The 19,277-nt window shown below is 41.9% G+C and overlaps 2 long non-coding RNA genes across 2 annotated transcripts in view; both read left to right on the top strand.

Annotated features, from left to right (window-relative positions):
• The window catches only part of LOC127614559 (uncharacterized), a 135,832-nt gene that overhangs the window by 65,014 nt on the left and 51,541 nt on the right, over positions 1-19,277 (top strand). The gene's annotated exons all lie outside the window — the stretch shown is intronic.
• On the top strand, positions 10,195-11,043 carry LOC127614557 (uncharacterized). The gene is made up of 3 exons (XR_007966600.1): positions 10,195-10,585; positions 10,743-10,856; positions 10,956-11,043. It is a non-coding gene; the product is annotated as an uncharacterized LOC127614557 (long non-coding RNA).

Raw genomic sequence — 19,277 nt, 5'->3', positions numbered from 1 at the left:
CATCCACATATCCAGCCTTTTCAAATATAATACTCATTTTAGAAATTGACAGAGTTGTGTATTTCCGATAGTTTGGATTCCAGTGGGAGAGGGAAACTTCTCAGACAAGCAGGAGTGCGCCCTTTGAAGACCGGATTTGCCTACCCCCGGTTTAGTATCATGAAACGACAAAATTGAAGCAACAGTGAAACCATCCATCCATCCATTTTCCGAACCACTTTATCCTCAGTAGGGTCGCGGGGGGTGCTGGAGCCTATCACAGCCGTATTGCAGTAGGCGGGGGACAGCCGATCGCAGGGCACACACAGACGAACAAACATCCGCACTCACACATCACACCTAGGGTCAATTTAGAGTGTTTAATCAGCCCGCCCTGCATGTTTTTGGAATGTTGGAAGAAACCAGAGTACCCAGAGAAAACCCACGCAGACCCGGGGAGAACATGCAAACTCCACACAGGAAGGCCGGAGCCGGGATCAAACCCATGGCCTCTGCAACGTGAGGTCAACACGCTCACCACTGGCTCACCGGACCACACAATGAAACCAGTATAAGCTAATATTTACAACACAGTCCATCCCAAATTGATAAATGCTACACTAATTAACAAGATGCAGTTACAGTGTATTCTGCTTTCAGGAACTATCGAATCAAAGTCACTTGTTTCCAAACAAAATCTGAACGTGGCCAACCACTGGAACGGTGAATACAGTAGACCAAACAGCTTATCGGAACGAAGAAGGAAGTGAGTGAATTAAAGATATTCAAATCTTATTGATTTAAAAAAAACATGTCCCAGTGAGCCAGCTCATGTGCATCATTCTACACGCCGGATGAGCTGACCAACAGTGTAGACAGCAATGCGTGGCCAGGCAGATGCTACACGGTACAAAACCCCCTCAGGCTTTGTGACAGGCCAAAGTGGAGAAACGCTGCTGATTTAGCAACCACATATCACCCTCTCAAACGGGTGGTTGTGTTCGAGGATAAGCATGTGTCTTCTGTCTCAGTGGAGCTGAAGGAAAAGGATTATGAACTGTCTGACAGGAGCACTGCAGCAAGGTGAAACAAACTACGATCAAATAATGTACTTTTTATTCGTAGCATTTGGTCAGCTTCAATGTCAAAATCCACCCTGACCGCATTTTACATTGAGATTCAATCTTTAAATATGAGGCTGCTGATTCGTTTCACTTATTTAATAAAAGGTCCCAAAGCCAAAACAACAACAATCTTAAGCCCTTTTTTTTTTGCAACTAAAACCTCTGCTGATGTGAGACATTTGTTGGTTTGTTTTAAATGATCTTACCTTAGGTGCCTGCTGCTACATTCTCACTCGTCTATGAAGGAGTTGGCCGTGAATTTTAGATGCATTCTGCGTTCAGTGTTTGAAACTTGGTGTGGCGGCCCTGCTGGACCATTAATTATGGAGCTCCCCTCTGTTTCTTAATTTCTCATCTCACTGGTCGCGAGACATGAATTAATAATTTCATTTAGGTAGCTTTTTTTTGTCTTGTTCTTGTCACACATCTATTAGTCAGGCGTGCTCTGGATGGCAGCAGGAGGATGCTGCAGTTATGTGCTATTGTGTTTCCGTGTGGGCCTCATTGCATTAGGTAATTAATGATTTTGGGGTCAGAACCGGTGGCGTGGGTGTGTATCTGAAAGTTTGCATGCAAAATGTCTGGATGCGTTGTTGCCTTCTGTGTTTTGTTAGCTGAGAAAAAAAAATAGCTCATGCATATAATACATCTATTACTGAAAAAAAAGTGACTGCAGGGTACTTTGTAGAGCACAGACATATTGTAAGTCAAGGCTAGACAGACTAAATTATTCATCATCAATTGAGTCCTACTGGTATACTGTCTCACTTTTTTCATGCCATTGTGAATAAAAATATGAATGTCGTCAGCATAACGGTTCAATTCATGAACTGGCATATTATCTCAATTGCATGTTCATATTTTTTCCATGCACCTGACATTTGTGTCAAGTCTCCTGTCCAGACATCTGACACACTCACCATGTACGTTCCCCTTGGCCAACTCTTTCATTCCACAAGACGTACTTGTACATCTTTTTAAAATGATCCCCCGCCTACCAAGGACGTACTTGGCCAAGTCTTTTTTTTTTTGCCGTTTGCATTGTAGATCATGTTTAAAAAACGACCAGTAGGTGGCAGTGGTGCCTCACATGTTTGAAATGCATGCTTTTACAAAAAGATCTTTTTCTCAGTTTTTTGTCCAGGAATCTCAATTTTCATGAAACTTAGCGATTTTGTAATGCTGATTGCTGAAGAATGGAAAAAGAAAAAAAAACGTCCAAACTTTATTTTGGTCGGCTCCATGTTTATGTAACATTAGAACCAAATATTCTGTGGGCCTTGCAAGATCAGTCAAAATCCAGTAAAAACGCTGGGATTGAGGCGGTTGCTCCAGTGAAAATGGCTGGGATTGAATGAGTTAATATGGCACACTTTAATACACTTGCAGTTATGGTCAGTTATGTTGATGTGCAGTGTGTTTTTAGCATTCCCTTTTTCATAAATCCAATACAATAACGTGGATGTGACTGAACACGTTTGGAGCCAACTGAGTCAAAATTGCCAAGCATCACAACGCACGCATCATGCTACACGTGATCAAATAATAAGAAATGTAATCGATAACTCATGGTTCCATTACGATTGACGCCGATTCTCTTTCATCACTTCATATGTCATTATCCGCAAGTCCATTATCCTGGAATGGCCCGTATATCAGACATATGGATAATGACACGGCTCACCCAAACACTGTGAACTGTGCAGGCAAAGGAAGTCATGTGTCACTGTGGAAAGACATCACAAAAGGGCTGAAAATACACCAAGGCAGGACCAAGTGTGGGGAAGGAAGACCACATGTGCACCGCATAGCGGTAGAACCTCGTAAGACGAAGGAGAGCTCCAAGCGGGAAGAACATCACGGTCCACGAGATCTCTCAGCACTCAAGACTAAAGGAGGGACTCTTGAAATAGCTCCCCAAAGAGCCAACCCCACCCTGCGAAGGAATGAATTTAATGGCACCAAGATGGGAGACACCAGGCAGAAAGCCAATATCTGAACACAATTCATCCATCCATTTTCCAACTCGCTTATCATCCCGAGGGGCGCAGGTGTGCTGGAGCCTATACCAGCTGTGATTGGGCAGTAGGCAGTGTTGGAGCCATTTTAATAAGGGTCAGTTTTTGTAGTGTGTTCCATATATTATGCAGTCTTGATTTATTGTATTAGCATATTTCAAAACTTCGTAAAAATAATTATCCAGATAATTTTATGCATATATTAGATTCATTTGTGGCAGCCCGGTGGGCCAGTGGTGAGCACGTTGACCTCGCGGTGCGGAGGTACCAGGTTTGATTCCAGCTCCGGTATTCCTGTGTTGAGTTTGCATGTTTCTGTGTACTCGGGTTTCCTCCCACATTCCAAAAACATGCGTGGCAGGCTGAATGAACACTCTAAATTGTCACTAGGTGTGAGTGTGACCAGAGATGGTTGTTCGACAATGTGTGCCTTGCAATTGGCTGGTGACTGGTTCAGGGTGTCCCCCGCCTACTGCCCGAAGACGGCTGGGATAGGCTCCAGTACGCCCTGTGACCCTTGGGAGGATAAAGCGGATCAGAAAATGGATGAATGAAACAATACAGTTTTTGACCAAACAAATTAAGGTAAAACAGAGACACAGGGACAAAGACATGTTTTATTTATTTATGTATGTATTTATTTATTTATTACATTTCTTGTTGATTAAATAGAAAAGACGAAATCCTTGTCCTGCTGTTTGCGTTCAAGACTCATCGTTACACTGGCCTCAAAGGTGTTTTCGGTGTGGAATAACACCTTGAACTGGTCGCCAGCCAATCGCAGACCCTACCCACAATAACATACAATTTGGCAAGGGATTGCTCAAGAAATCTAGGCAGCCAAAAAGCACTTTAAAAGACCCCTTATAATTGACTAGAATACTGCAGGTATGCAGCAACATCTGGACGGCTGACAAACCCCAGAGAAGACATGGAGGCATTCGTGATAGAAATTCACAACAACATCTTCAGAAACAAGTCCCTGAATGGCAACCCAAACATGGAGGGCATCAATACACCCTGAAAATAAGTCAACATCATAAGAGATACAAGAAACAACCACATGGCAAAGCAGTACCAGCAGTCAACTTTGAGAAAGAGGTGTCACCCGCCTACTGCCCGGAGACAGCTGGGATAGGCTCTCGCACCCCCGTGACCCTTGTGAGGATAAAGCGGTTTGGAAATTGGATGAATGAATGAATATTTATATCTTCCTGTAAGAAAATACGGTATAACCTATTAGTCAGGCCTACTATTATTGATGACTCATACACACGTGTGTCCTGTGTGCACCGTGTATGAGCGAACATGCGGTCAGGGTAAGCAAGTGAGGCATGGCTGCACCGCCCCCTGCTGGCCATTCTCGCTTTTTTTTTTGTTCAGCTGAACTCAACAAAATGATGCTATGCACTTACATCCACCAACTACCCAATTCTATTTCATTTTATATTTTGTTGCTGAAAAGAGAAACAACTAATGTCATTGAGACTCCCCGTGACTGACAGGAGTCAAGATGATGAGACAAATAATCCTCCTCCCTTACCAGCAACCTACCCTCTTTGAGCTATTCTCTCAACAAAATCAATCTATGGGAATTCTGGACAGATTTTTCCCCCTCCTTCTTTCCTTCAATGGCCTGAAATATCATCTACACTGGTTGCATCGTTGATATTTGCGCCTCAGAAGGCCCCTTACATTTGATATTACCTTTCCACAAAGGCCTTGTTCATTGTTTCTAATGTTTGTTTTCCTTGCAAGCCTCTTAGCAAGGGGTAAATAAACAATGCCACGTTGTTATTTTCAGTAATTGCAAACGTCCTCCCATATGCTCTTACTTATCTATCTGATCTCAGCTCATTTAACCCCAAGCCCCCCCCCCTACCTATACCCCCAGCCCCACAAAAGTAAATAAACATAAGCGGCCAGGCTATTAAAAGCACTTTGCAGGGTGGCCGTTAAGTGCTACAGTTTACATGAGAGGACCCCCCCACCTCATCCATAAAATAACAACATAGTATAGTCAAAAGGAATAAAGCTTTCTTCATGATGCATTATTTGCCCATTTATCCTCTTTTCTTCTGCACCTGATAGCTTTTTCCTCTCCACGTTCACGACAAGTGTAACTACATTATCCATAATTCACCAAGACCCACAATGTCCCACTGCAGGCCTGTATCGCTTTTATAACCTGCGCAAGGGGGTGCAAATTTCTAGTGCAAACACATGTCACGTTGCAAATAGAAAACCACTTCGCGTAGCACAGGAAGCAGCTGTACTGGAAGGACCAACACACTTCTTTCCCAAACCTCTCCCACTTCGCAAAGGAGTTCCTTTGTACGCCAGCCACATCCGTCCCTTGTGAGCGTGTGTTCTTCACAGCAGGAGAAATTGCTTGTAAAAGACGCAACAGGCTGAAGTTTAAAACATTGGAGCATCTTATTTTTCTCAATAAAAAAAAAAACACTTCGCGTAGCACAGGCTAGAAAACGCCACTGGTTGTTCCTTCTGAGCAGTTGCTGTTCAGATGTTATTCACGTTGTCTGTGCACACAGGTGCTGCACTGAAATGAATCTGTACTCGGGTCTCCACGGCTTCAGATAAGACACTGTCCTGATCATCCATGGATTTTCTGGATCATTTCTCAGCAACAGGGATCTCCTTGCTGATGTTTTAGATGAGAGTTATGTTGTATTTCTGCAGTGCCAGAAACATGCATAGAAATCATGGTGGTGCGAGGGCTAGTCGAATTACAGTTTGATTTTGCCAATAGAGTTATTCATAAGATTCTGGGTTGATGCGCACTGAAACTCTCGTATCCGACTTGAACAGCAGTTGTCGATTCTGTGGTCCCAATTCCACAGCAGTGGTTGTTTCAAAGTGCTCTATAAATCTCATTGAGTAGAGTTGAGTGTAGACTTCCCTGGGTTTTGCACAATTCTGTGTCTAGGGATTTTTTTACTTGCCTGGTGGTTGGCCTTTTTTTTATTTAGGAGCTTTTTTTTTCCTTTGACAGGTCATTCTTCTGTTCTATTGTTATCACCTCCACATATGCCACAGGCCTTTTTCTGGCTTTTTTGCCTGTCAAACGACTTGCTGGCACTTTGTCTTACCATCTTGCTGTTGACTGCATGTTGCCTACTTGACATTCATGAGCCATTCTTTTCATCTGTGTTTGCTGTAGCTCATGAGTACGTGCTGTGTCTATTGCTTTTAGCAATTTTAGATCTGGTCCATGGAGAAGTTACTTTTCCCAAACTCAAATTGAGTTGGCGGCAAATATTATGCAATCTCTACCTTTGAATAGTTTAACTATAAACTTTGGTAAATTTGTCAAAAATTATTCAAATGACTCACCGTTCCCATGTGATTTCTTGTCCAATGTGCACCTGCCAAAATGCATTTTCATTATGAGGTATTCCATAAATCTGCTGAAATGTTTTTTTTTTCAGTTTCTCTCATCGACTATTTGCAATAGTGTGCCGTGTCTTCGTCTCCATAGCAGAGGAAAACTCAATTCTCCATTTCTGATTTGCCAAAAGCCTGCTTCACATGGCAAGATATGAAAATGACAGACTTCCAAAAACTGAGAAACCGCACACATGACAAGAAAATCACCGGTATAACAATTTTGAACACACGGCATGTGCTCCCACGCAGCAAAGCCAACACATCACACACAAGCCAATTTCATTCATGAATATTCCCAGGGCAGACGGGAAACGCGATGGGGAACGTGACTTCAGAGTAAGCAAACATGGTCGACAAAGAGGAGGCAGTGGTGATAGTTTGTGGTTTTCTAGCAGAAAAACAATGACAGAAAAAAGAAAAGGCATTGGTCAAAGGAGTGGAGACGGCTCAAGCAGGGATTTTCTGTTGCATCATGACTGTTTTGATTTTGGATTTGTCACGTAGCAAGGTGGTGGTGGACCGCAAAAAGCAGGCAGGAGGGAGGAGCAGGGTGTATTTGAAGAAGTGTATTGATAAAACACAGAAAACTAAATCCAAAACAAAGTCATGAAAACAAAACAAATCCAAAGTAACCAACAAAAACCATGGCAGAAAGTAAAAACTCTCAATAACAAAAACATGACCAAAACATGACAGCAGCAAAAAGCAACAGCAAACAAACGAACATGACAGTAGTAAAGAGCAAACAGTGACCCGAAACTGAGTGTTCGGGCAGGAGTCCTTTTATACAACTAATAATTACATAATGACCAACAGGTGTGCAACTGCTGGGGGAGCCCTACAGTGCCACCTGTTGGTCCCAAAACAAATCATGACAGGATTTCCCACCGTATGTCCTTGTCGCCTCATCACCTCGCTTTCTGATTGGCTGCATGGCACTGTTTTGTTTTTTTCAGTCACCAGCTGGAGAGTAGGCGTCAATAATGACTGGCACCTGTGCCGCATCAGGCCTCGTTACCTACTGCCTTTATAAAGCCATGCTACACCGACAACTGGCTGTCAGATTATTAAACCTTGCTAATAGTGATGGGTCCAGCGACACCGATGCATTGACACATGCGCCGGGCTCACAGAGCTAGTGATGGGTCCATGAGGCCTCATGAGGCGTGTCGACACACTGACACACTGTGTTGATACTGTGCTGATACTGTGTCACTGACCACTGCCACCTGCTGGACCTTCAAGATCCCTGCATCCAACCCACTCAACAGACTTTACTGACTGATAATTTTTTTGTATATTGAACATATAAAATATACAATTCGGTAATAAATTGGCAAAAAGTGAAGGTAAGATATAAAAAAAGGAAAAGAAAATAGTCATCATCACAAATATGTGTTCAAAGGAGTAGAAAGAAGTAAAAAAACCCTGGAGTCCTACCCCTTCTTATATATGAATTGATCATTTTTCAAAATAGAAAAGAAAGTCTACATATCAACAAATGCTTTTACCCTTATGTATGCTGTACTTATACATTTTTACAACTTTAGGTTTGTATATACAGTACATACTCATTGGAGCACAAGTATATGTCGATTTTCTCATATTCATAATGGATGCTACATTTCATTAATATATTAAATAATCTCATCAATGTATTCCTGATGTATTGCTATATTTCATGGGTGTATCGAATTTATTAGCTTAATTCTGATTTGTGTAGTTGTCTTGTACTACTCTCAAATTCATTTTTAATCTCAGCAAGAGAGTTACTCATTTTACTGGTCCGTTTCAGAATCATTCCACAGATTTACACCTATTACAGATACACTCCTTTGCGTGATGTTTGTTCGTGTTTTGGATTTTTCTGTATAGGTTAGTACCCCTTAAATTATGACAACTTTCTCGAATTTTAAAAAGCTTCTGGATGTTTTGGCAAAGGAGGTTATTGTGTGCTTTGTACATTAATTGGGCGATTTTGAAGTCAACCAGGTCATGAGATTTCATTGTTTAATTTGATAAACAGTGGATTTGTGGGTTCCGTCTATTTGGAGCCAGTGATTGTTCTGATTGCTTTGTATTGTAGTTTTAAAACAGTGTTTTACTGGCATTTCCCCATATGTCCACACAATAGGTCAAATATGGAAGTAATAAAAGTGTGTACAAGGATTTCTTATTCAGCACATCCTTAGTTTTGGGAGGATCCCTATGGTTTGGGATATTTTTCTTTTATTATCTATTATGTAGCTGCCAGCACGGTTTTGCATCTACAACTGTTCCAAAACATTTTCATAAGGTCATTCATCGATTTGATGATGAAGTGTACAATATCATTCACATCCATGCATTCATTTTGCAACATTCAATGTGTTCAAATAATGTGAAGATCATTTGAATGAGGATGCTTGTGGGCTTTTATTTCACAAATTTTTATTGAGAAAAATAAGATGCTCCAATGTTTTAAACTTCAGCCTGTTGCGTCTTTTACAAGCGATTTCTCCTGCTGTGGAGAACACACGCTCACAAGGGACGGATGAGGCTGGCGTACAAAGGAACTCCTTTGCGAGGTGGGAGAGGTTTGGGAAAGAAGTGTGTTGGTCCTTCCAGTACAGCTGCTTCGTGGAACCTTGATTGTCAAACATGGAGTGGAGAGTCAACCAATAATAATTACTGATTGTCAATTAAATCATCAACATAGCAACCGTGAAAAGATGAGTGAACGTTTGTATACCTGGCGTAATACTGGGTGTATCGCGAACTTCATTCTCATGCTTGGCCCGATAATGCCTCAGCATGGTGGAGGTGCCTCTGTTGGTGTATGACAATTCGACCCGGCAAATTCGACATTTCACCTGTAATGAAATGTGAATAAGAAGTAACTAAGAGTTACCTTGAAATGTATTCGGATTAGAATGGTACAACACATGTCAATAATCTGAGAGGCACTCGGCGAGTGCCTCTCGCCGAGAGGCTCTCGGCGACAGAAGGCGATTTGAATAAATAAATAAATAATACCTTATTCTCCGGGACATCAAAATGGTCCCACATGGCGGATGATTTGCGTCTCTGCTCCATAATCGGCAAGGAAGGCAAGGCACGAACACGAAGTCTGCACTGACACGAACTTCGACAAGCGAGCGTGAGTGAGGTCTGGCTTGTTTCGGCAAGTGGCATTGTGTCGCCAAACCCACTTCCTTATAAACACTGTGCGGCGGGCTTTTGCTGCGTCAACGCCCTCTGCACTGAGTCAACGCCCCCTGGACTAAGTGGCGCAGCCTGTACTGTGCCAAGCAGCCGATGCAGTCTAAACTGCACCGGTGCAGTTCACGTGTCAGTTAGCAGCCTGGACTGTGTCAACTCAGCCGATGTGTCAATTAGCAGCCTGGACTGTGTCAACGCAGTCGATGTGTCAATTAGCAGCCTGGACTGTGTCAACGCAGCCGGTGTGTCAATTAGAAGCCTAGACTGTGTCAACGCAGTTCACGTGTCAATCACGTGACGTAATGAGCCAGCACATGCATCGACACGTGGTTTGCTCTGTGAGCCCGGCGCATGTGTCAATGCATTGGTGTCGCTGGACCCATCACTACACAGAGCAAACCACGTGTCGATGCATGTGCTGGCTCATTACGTCACGTGATTGACACGTGAACTGCGTTGACACAGTCCAGGCTTCTAATTGACACACCGGCTGCGTTGACACAGTCCAGGCTGCTAATTGACACATCGGCTGCGTTGACACAGTCCAGGCTGCTAATTGACACATGAACTGCACCGGTGCAGTTTAGACTGCATCGGCTGCTTGGCACAGTACAGGCTGCGCCACTTAGTCCAGGGGGCGTCGACTCAGTGCAGAGGGCGTTGACGCAGCAAAAGCCCGCCACACAGTGTTTATAAGGAACACCTGCCGAAACAAGCCAGACCTCACTCACGCTCGCTTGTCGAAGCTCGTGTCAGTGCAGACTTCGTGTTCGTGCCTTGCCTTCCTTGCCGATTATGGAGCAGAGACGCAAATCATCCGCCGTGTGGGACCATTTTGATGTCCTGGAGAATAAGGTATTATTTATTTATTCAAATCGCCTTCTGTCGCCGAGAGCCTCTCGGCGAGAGGCACTCGCCGAGTGCCTCTCAGATTATTGACGTGTTGTACCATTCTAATCCGAATACATTTCAAGGTAACTCTTAGTTACTTCTTATTCACATTTCATTACAGGTGAAATGTCGAATTTGCCAAGTCAATTCGCCAACAGAAGCACCTCCACCATGCTGAGGCATTATCGGGCCAAGCATGAGAATGAAGTTCGCGATGCACCCGGTATTACGCCAGGTATACAAACGTTCTCATCTTTTCACGGTTGCTATGTTGATGATTAATTGACAATCAGTAATTATTGGTTGACTCTCCACTCCATGTTTGACAATCAAGGTTCCAGGAAGCAGCTGTACTGGAAGGACCAACACACTTCTTTCCCAAACCTGTCCCACTTCGCAAAGGAGTTCCTTTGTACGCCAGCCACATCCGTCCCTTGTGAGCGTGTGTTCTTCACAGCAGGAGAAATTGCTTGTAAAAGACGCAACAGGCTGAAGTTTAAAACATTGGAGCATCTTATTTTTCTCAATAAAAATGTGAAATCAAAGCCCACAAGCATCCTCATTCAAATGATCTTCACATTATTTGAACACATTGAATGTTGCAAAATAAATGCATGGATGTGAATGATATTGTATACACTTCATCAAATCGATGAATGACCTTATGAAAATGTCTTGGAACAGTTGTAGATGCAAAACCGTGCTGGCAGCTACATAATAGATGATAAAAGAAAAATATCCCAAACCATAGGGATCCTCCCAAAACTAAGGATGTGCTGAATAAGAAATCCTTGTACACACTTTTATTACTTCCATATTTGACCTATTGTGTGGAAATATGGGGAAATGCCAGTAAAACACTGTTTTAAAACTACAATACAAAGCAATCAGAACAATCACTGGCTCCAAATAGACGGAACCCACAAATCCACTGTTTATCAAATTAAACAATGAAATCTCATGACCTGGTTGACTTCAAAATCGCCCAATTAATGTACAAAGCACACAATAACCTCCTTTGCCAAAACATCCAGAAGCTTTTTAAAATTCGAGAAAGTTGTCATAATTTAAGGGGTACTAACCTATACAGAAAAATCCAAAACACGAACAAACATCACGCAAAGGAGTGTATCTGTAATAGGTGTAAATCTGTGGAATGATTCTGAAATGGACCAGTAAAATGAGTAACTCTCTTGCTGAGATTAAAAATGAATTTGAGAGTAGTACAAGACAACTACACAAATCAGAATTAAGCTAATAAATTCGATACACCCATGAAATATAGCAATACATCAGGAATACATTGATGAGATTATTTAATATATTAATGAAATGTAGCATCCATTATGAATATGAGAAAATCGACATATACATGTGCTCTAAAGAGTATGTACTGTATATACAAACCTAATGTAAAAATGTATTAGTACAGCATACATAAGGGTAAAAGCATTTGTTGATATGTAGACTTTCTTTTCTATTTTGAAAAATGATCAATTCATATATAAGAAGGGGTAGGACTCTAGGGTTTTTTTACTTCTTTCTACTCCTTTGATCACATATTTGTGATGATGACTATTTTCTTTTCCTTTTTTTATATCTTACCTTCACTTTTTGCCAATTTATTACCGAATTGTATATTTTATATGTTCAATATACAAAAAAATTATCAGTCAGTAAAGTCTGTTGAGTGGGTTGGATGCAGGGATCTTGAAGGTCCAGCAGGTGGCAGTGGTCAGTGACACAGTATCAGCACAGTATCAACACAGTGTGTCAGTGTGTCGACACGCCTCATGAGGCCTCATGGACCCATCACTACTTGCTAAAGACTCTGTCCACTTGTGCCTCAATTCTCTCTATGTTCTCGATATTTTTTCCTCATAGCCTTCGCCTTTCATAATAATTTTGTTCTGTAAGTATTCTGGTTATGCAGTCTCGATTTATGTTCTTTGTGTGTTGGATTCTCTCGTCCTTGACAAGCAAGTTTTTCTTGCTCCTTGCCTTTTGCAAGCGCTTTTGGTTTGTTCTCGCCTTTTCCTGGTTCTTTGTTACCAGCGTCCTTCGTGGTACTTTGTCGGTCTTGCGTTTTTATAAATCAATATTTTGTTCAAAGCTTCTTAACTCTGCCAATGCTTGTGGAATCCTTGTTCTGCCCTGAATCCTTCCAGACATCTGAGAGTTTCACATAAAGACTTTATGGCTTTTATGTTTTGATGGATTGGCATACAAACATACGGAAATGTATAAAAAAACCTCATCATGGGATTTGGATCTTAATGCATATGTAATTGGTCTCATTCCAAATGTTTGCATGCCTGTTTTGTTTTGTCAAAGGCCTGAATATAAATGAATGTGTGGCAGTCACAGAATTGGATCACTTTTCCCAAAAGGCACTGAGTTTATGGTGAATGATGATGCTTTTTCTAAAATAATGTTTTTCTTATTTAAACAAAAAACAAAAGGGACTCTGCACTCCATAATCGATATACTTCCTCTGCTCCAAGGCTCCTCTTCAGCCTACATTCATTTACATTTCCCAATTACATTACAGGATGACTCAGCAATTAGATGCGGCCAAAGTGTGACTCATGTGTCAGACCTGATGAGAAATATCTTATCTGGACTTTCAACAATATTGGTGAGTTAGCCTATACTGATGCTGAGTCAGTGGTTCATCAAGTATGAAAATCATAATTAGATGACAATGATTACATTATGTTGGCCAAATTTCCTGAAAGAAATCATTTACCGATAGTTAATTTAGCATATTTGAGATGAACTACGTAATGTGCCAGGTTGAGATGAGACGGGATGATTTAGGAAAAATCAGTGATTAAAAAATACTAATGATAATTAAAAAAAAAAATTCTGAAATACAGCACTCAAAGTTTTTAGTATTTTTCAGGTGGACTACAAATAATTGTTCGACGTTTGTAATGCATGGGAATATGGCAGACTTCTATTTTGACTATTTCTCCCCCGATTAGGATTACGATATCCTTTATTTGTCCCGCAATGGGGAAATTACAATCAGAATTCAGAAAGGAAAAACTCTGGCTAGGGAGAGGGAAAAAAAACACGCTCGAACTATCCTCTTCCAAGGATAATTTAAGTCCAGGATAAAAAAAGACACTAGCACATGAATAAGCATATGACAGTTACAACAAGTCACAAGACATAACATGTATAAGGGGGAGGATGAATGGGAAGGGCGGGGGGGGGGGGGGCGGGGGGGGAACCACGAAGTGGCCGAACAATGACCAGCTGCGCGGTTCGCCGTTGCGCTCCGCATTATCGAACCACGTCACGGGGGGAAAAAGAATCAGAGCGATGAAAACAGTGATAACAAGGATGTGTATGCGCGTGTGCTTGTCCAGTCATCCAATCCAATCTCTCATCTGTGAAAGATGCAACAACGCAGTTTATCATTTGACTTAAATAATGGAGTTCAGTACAAAAGCAAATGTCCTGTGAACACTAGATGCTGGAAAAAAAACAGCCAATCAAACGATTGATCTGGCATCCACGGTACAGGTAGGGAAAGATCTTTTGCACAAATTTTTCTCAAATTACATAATTTTGTTTGTTAAGGCTTTGATTAGCATGATATAATGAAAAGAACCATAATATCACCATGATGTAGGGCAGGGCTGGCCAACCAGTCAGAGGCTAACGGCCCCAAATTTTGAGTGTTACTTGCAAAAAGCCAAATCATACATATGACCGCATATAAACATTCCCCATCCCGTCCCTCTTCCTCCCTCGCTCTCCTTTGCATGTTTTGACTAACTCCCCTTCTTTCTTTGGCTTTTTAGGAAGGAGTTGATAAGATTGGTTCATAAATTTGGGAAATAATTCTTTCTGCTTGACTGAAAGAGAGTAACTTGTGCTTTCCAAAGTTCCCTTTGGAAAATTCCTGGTTGAAGCATGGAGTAAACTGAAGTACCACTGAAGATTTCTAGCCTTGAAATGCTCAAATGAACTATAAGGCTGAATGACCCTGCTGAACCGGCCCCTTCCTTCCCTTCCGAGCAGTAAACCACTCTCCTATTGAAAACGCTTTCTGACGTCACGACGGCACCACTCGAAAGTCAAATCTTTTCATCACACGTGATTTACCGTCTCGTTGGAGCCACGCAACAATGCTCCCTTCTGTGATGTCCGACCCTGACTACATACAGAATGAATAGAATTGACAACTGCGTGCTGCAAGTTCAGAGTGAAAAGAGCATTAAGAGCCGCATGTCCTTTCTGCGAGTTGAAGTGTTGGAGGCAGGCAAAAAGTGATGACAAATAAACCGAGCGAGGATGCAGAACAAAAACAAATGGGACAAAACAACTGGAGCCAAAGTGAGAAACTAAATATCCTCTTGAATGATGAGCCTATGAGACACTGGTGTGTGGACCACCAGGGCAGGCAGGAAATGAAAGACAGGAACAGGTGACACGAACAGAAAGAGAAATGAAATAACAGAAATGTCAGCGCTCTTCATAAGTGCCCCATAACTGACTGATGACCTGTTTAGGGCAAAGTCCACCACTTTCATGCTCCAGCCCACCTGTGACCCACCACAAGATAAATGCTATTGGAAATGGATGGAAGAATATTGTAAAAATATTCGGAAAGGTGGGGCGGCCCGGTAGCCCAGTGGTTAGCACGTCAGCTTCACAGTGCAGAGGTACTGGGTTCGATTCCAGCTCCGGCCTCCCTGTGTGGAGTTTGCATGTTCTCCTGCGTGGGTTTTCTCCGGGTGCTCCGGTTTCCTCCCACATTCCAAAAAACATGCGTGGCAGGCTGATTGAGCACTCTAAATTGTCCCTAGGTGTGAGTGTGAGCGTGGATGGTTGTTCGTCTCTGTGTGCCCTGCGATTGGCTGGCAACCGATTCAGGGTGTCCCCCGCCTACTGCCCGAAGACAGCTGGGATAGGCTCCAGCACCCCCCGCGACCCTATTGAGGATCAAGCGGCTCGGAAGATGAATGAATGAATATTCGGAAAGTTAATGGAGACATTTTTGGGGCTGGACATAAAGCAAATTATTGCATTAACTCGGCTTCCAAGGCCTCCACCTCGCTGCCTGTCCTCTACAACACAATGGGCATTCTTATCAACTCCGATCATGAACCTGTCACCTCTATCTTTAAACTGCTTCTGTTGCAGCCCTCCTCAAAAATCATGCTCTAGATCAGGGGTGTCCAACCTTTTTTTTAAACAACCTCCCACGATTGACCCGTTACCGCATACACACGGACATACAGACGCATCCCCTGATGAGCAAACGGACCCCTAAGATGAACAAAAGAGTAAACACACGTTTGTGACAAGCAAATCACTGCCTACCTCAGTTGAGACTTGATGTGGAGGCTTGGGACGCACTTTTAGCAGCGTGTTAACAGTCTCACGTGTACCGTTTTAAAATGCTTCTTCCATTCCCATTCTTTGCCCCGCCTACAGCCTGAAGACAGCTGGGATAGGGTCCAGCACACCCGTGAGCCTTGTGAGGGTAAGCGGATTAGAAAATGGATGGATGGATATTCAAGTTTCGTTGTGACAAAACCCAACTGAAGAAAACCCAACTAAATTAACTCAATAAATGAATAAAGTAACTAAACAACTAAAAAACAAAAATGAACCTAAAAAAATAACCATGTAAGTCCATCTGATTGGCTCTATTGAGTCACTTTTGCCGCTAGCAAGCCCGGATAAAAGAGGAGGGTTGGAATTGTGACCATAAAAGAAACAAGAATCAAAAGAAGAAAGTTCATTTGTAATTCTCAACACATTTAGGGTGTTTGTTTTACTCACCTGTTGTCCATTCCACAACATTATTCCTCTTCTACAGCGTCCATTACTTTACCTGCACATGGTCAATGACGCAAATTGGGTGATGGTGTCATATAGCGACTTTTAGGACAGCCAATAGCTACTTTCCTTCCTGAGGAGTTGGCAACACTGGAGCCAAGTGACATATAAAACATTGAAAAAAAAATCTCTCGGCACACCATTGAGCAAAATGATTCACAAAAAGTGGATACACCGGTTAATTGTGCACCTGTCATTCTAGAGGAAGAGCTGCATTTGATTGTTATGCCTGTTACGATGTGTTGTTGACTAATGCATTAAATAAAAATTGGTTATATATACTGTATATTTTTTTTTAATAAATTTTTTTGTTCCGCTTAGCCCAGCTGACTTGGGGCAGTAGGCGGAGTCCACCCTGAACTGCCTGCCAGCCAATCTTTTGTCAAAATAATTGACATTGGTCAATTTTCCTGTGAAACATCGGATAATCCCTCACAGCACGCTCATGTGTCGCAGCACAGGAGTTGGGAATCAATGGTCTAGATCCATATTTTTTTTTGGTGTACTTTGGTATGTGCCGATTTTTGTTGAAATCGCTCACAGCGAACTCCAGAAACAGAAGTCACATTAACCAGGTGGGAAAAAAATATTATAGACTATTTTTTCTCCTCATTTTTCTTTTTTTTTTTTTTTTTTTTTTTTTTTTTGATGGCTGAGAAAGAAACCTAAAGAGAGCGAGACCGAAATGGACTTGACAAAAGAAAAGGTGCCAAGGCTCAATTCAATGTTTTATTCATATTTAAGTGGTCTAATTTGAATTTAAATATGACACAAATATAAAAGGACTCAAATAGGTCTGCATAGTCCACTGCGTCATTAATTTCAAAGAAGGCCAACATCACACTACACTGATTTTTATGTTCTGCGGTTGTAATGGGCAATTTTGTTTGCTTGATACAAATTTTAAAATTGCAAAAGCTGTGGTATGTTTTGCCGGTCCAGATTAATTTTCTTTGGCGGAAGATCAAATCAGCTCTTTTGATGATGAAGGTTGCAGACCCCTAGAGTCTAGAACAGGCATATCCAAAGTCCGGCCCGCGGGCCAAATCCGGCCCGCGGTCGAATTTCATCCGGCCCTCGGCCCCTGTCATAAAATCAGTGCCGTCTGGCCCGCAGGTTGGGCGCTATGGAACACGTGTTGCATTGACTGAGGTCTCGTAGACTGGTGAGTGATGTTTCATAGAGTACTGCTTCCCTCTAGTGGCTAAATGAGTAATAGCATTCACTAAATGAGTAATAGCATTTAGACACTAGAGGGCATCACTCACGAGTTAACAAGACATCACTCCGTGTTTATATTGACTGATATAATAATAATAATAATAATAATACATTTTATTTGTGGGCGCCTTTCTATGTCATATTTCAAATGATCCTTGCAGTTGTGGATATGTGTATTGCTTGTTCATTTCCCTGTTGTTCGAGTCAAAGGTTTTGTGACTATTGAAAAGTCATGGTGATACATCTTATGTTTCAAATCAATCAATTTGCACTCAGGAGACTTCTGTTTAAGAAAAAGTCAAGTGAATAAGCAGTTGCATGTGATATACCTGTTTCAAATGAACCAAAAGAAATTCTTAAGATTGTTGAAATTAAAATAAAAATGGAAATGTGAAACAGACTGGCTTACTAAAATTTGTTGAACAATATTGTTGTTCAATGTAAAGAATGTCAGCCAAGGTCGGCCCCCCGACATTTTACCACATAAAATCTGGCCCCCTTGGCAAAACGTTTGGACACCCCTGGTCTAGAATGTTCAATTTTTGCGGGGAGGGAGGTTATCTTTCATGTAGCATGACAGTTCAACAAGAACCTTGCACCGCAAAACCTTGACATCCATCAATAGGATTGCATCATGCAACTGCGCCTTGCCTTCCGTTGTCAACATTTATACACACGCACAACGGCGGAGGAAAAGAAAAATGAGTGGAACAATGAAATTGGAGAAAAGCTGGAGGACTTTGGGAAGCAGATATCCCTGCACTTTTGATATAATCATGAACGCATAACATTATGTAGCTCAGGAGGCATTATGTTGACTGCATGTTAAGTGTATCAAAAGTATGTAAATATTACCCCAAGCTTTCCTTGAAGAATGGAGTGCCCAAACCATCCTCTGTGGAGCTCGACGACAACAGGCACTTTTTTTTTCTTCTTTTTGCACTTCATTTCATTGTGGTAACTATGGACAGTGGCCAAAGATTTTAGGTCGACTAACCAAGTTTTAGACAAATTTTTTGACCCCCCCCCCCCCCCCCCCACCACCACCACCATTTGCTGTTTTCTTTATCAGAATCAGAATCATCTTTATTGGCCGCACATGTAAAACACACACGGAGTTTTTCTCCAGTAGAATAGGCTACACTAGCATTGCAATAACAAGCAACTACAATAAACAAAAACACGACATATAAGTACAAGAAGACTCGTAATGTCAGGGTGCCGTCATGCAGGAGTACCACCCAATGACAGATCAAGTGATCAGTGGTGCAATACAATACCTAGGGCGGTTGTGCAGTTGGTGCAGATAATCATTGTACCATTTTTTTAAGTGACCAGTAGCAGTAACTGTAGTCCAACTTTCAGTGTGCAATTATACCAAAAGTCCTTGTGGGCTTTTAAGTGTCTTATGCTGTGGAATATTGATCACTGACAATTGTAGAGAGCTGGAGCTACAAAAATGCAAAGAGCCACTATAGATTCGAGTCACTGTTTAGGGATTTAATGATGAGAGGGAAGAAGCTGTTTGAACGTCTGCTGGTTTGGTGCGCATGGTTCGATATCAGCTTGGTGT

Source organism: Hippocampus zosterae, chromosome 14, assembly GCF_025434085.1.
Source record: "Hippocampus zosterae strain Florida chromosome 14, ASM2543408v3, whole genome shotgun sequence".
NCBI classification, from domain to species: Eukaryota; Metazoa; Chordata; class Actinopteri; order Syngnathiformes; family Syngnathidae; genus Hippocampus; species Hippocampus zosterae.
The sequence above is the reverse complement of the archived record's forward strand: the minus strand, read 5'-3'. Positions and strand labels throughout refer to the sequence as shown.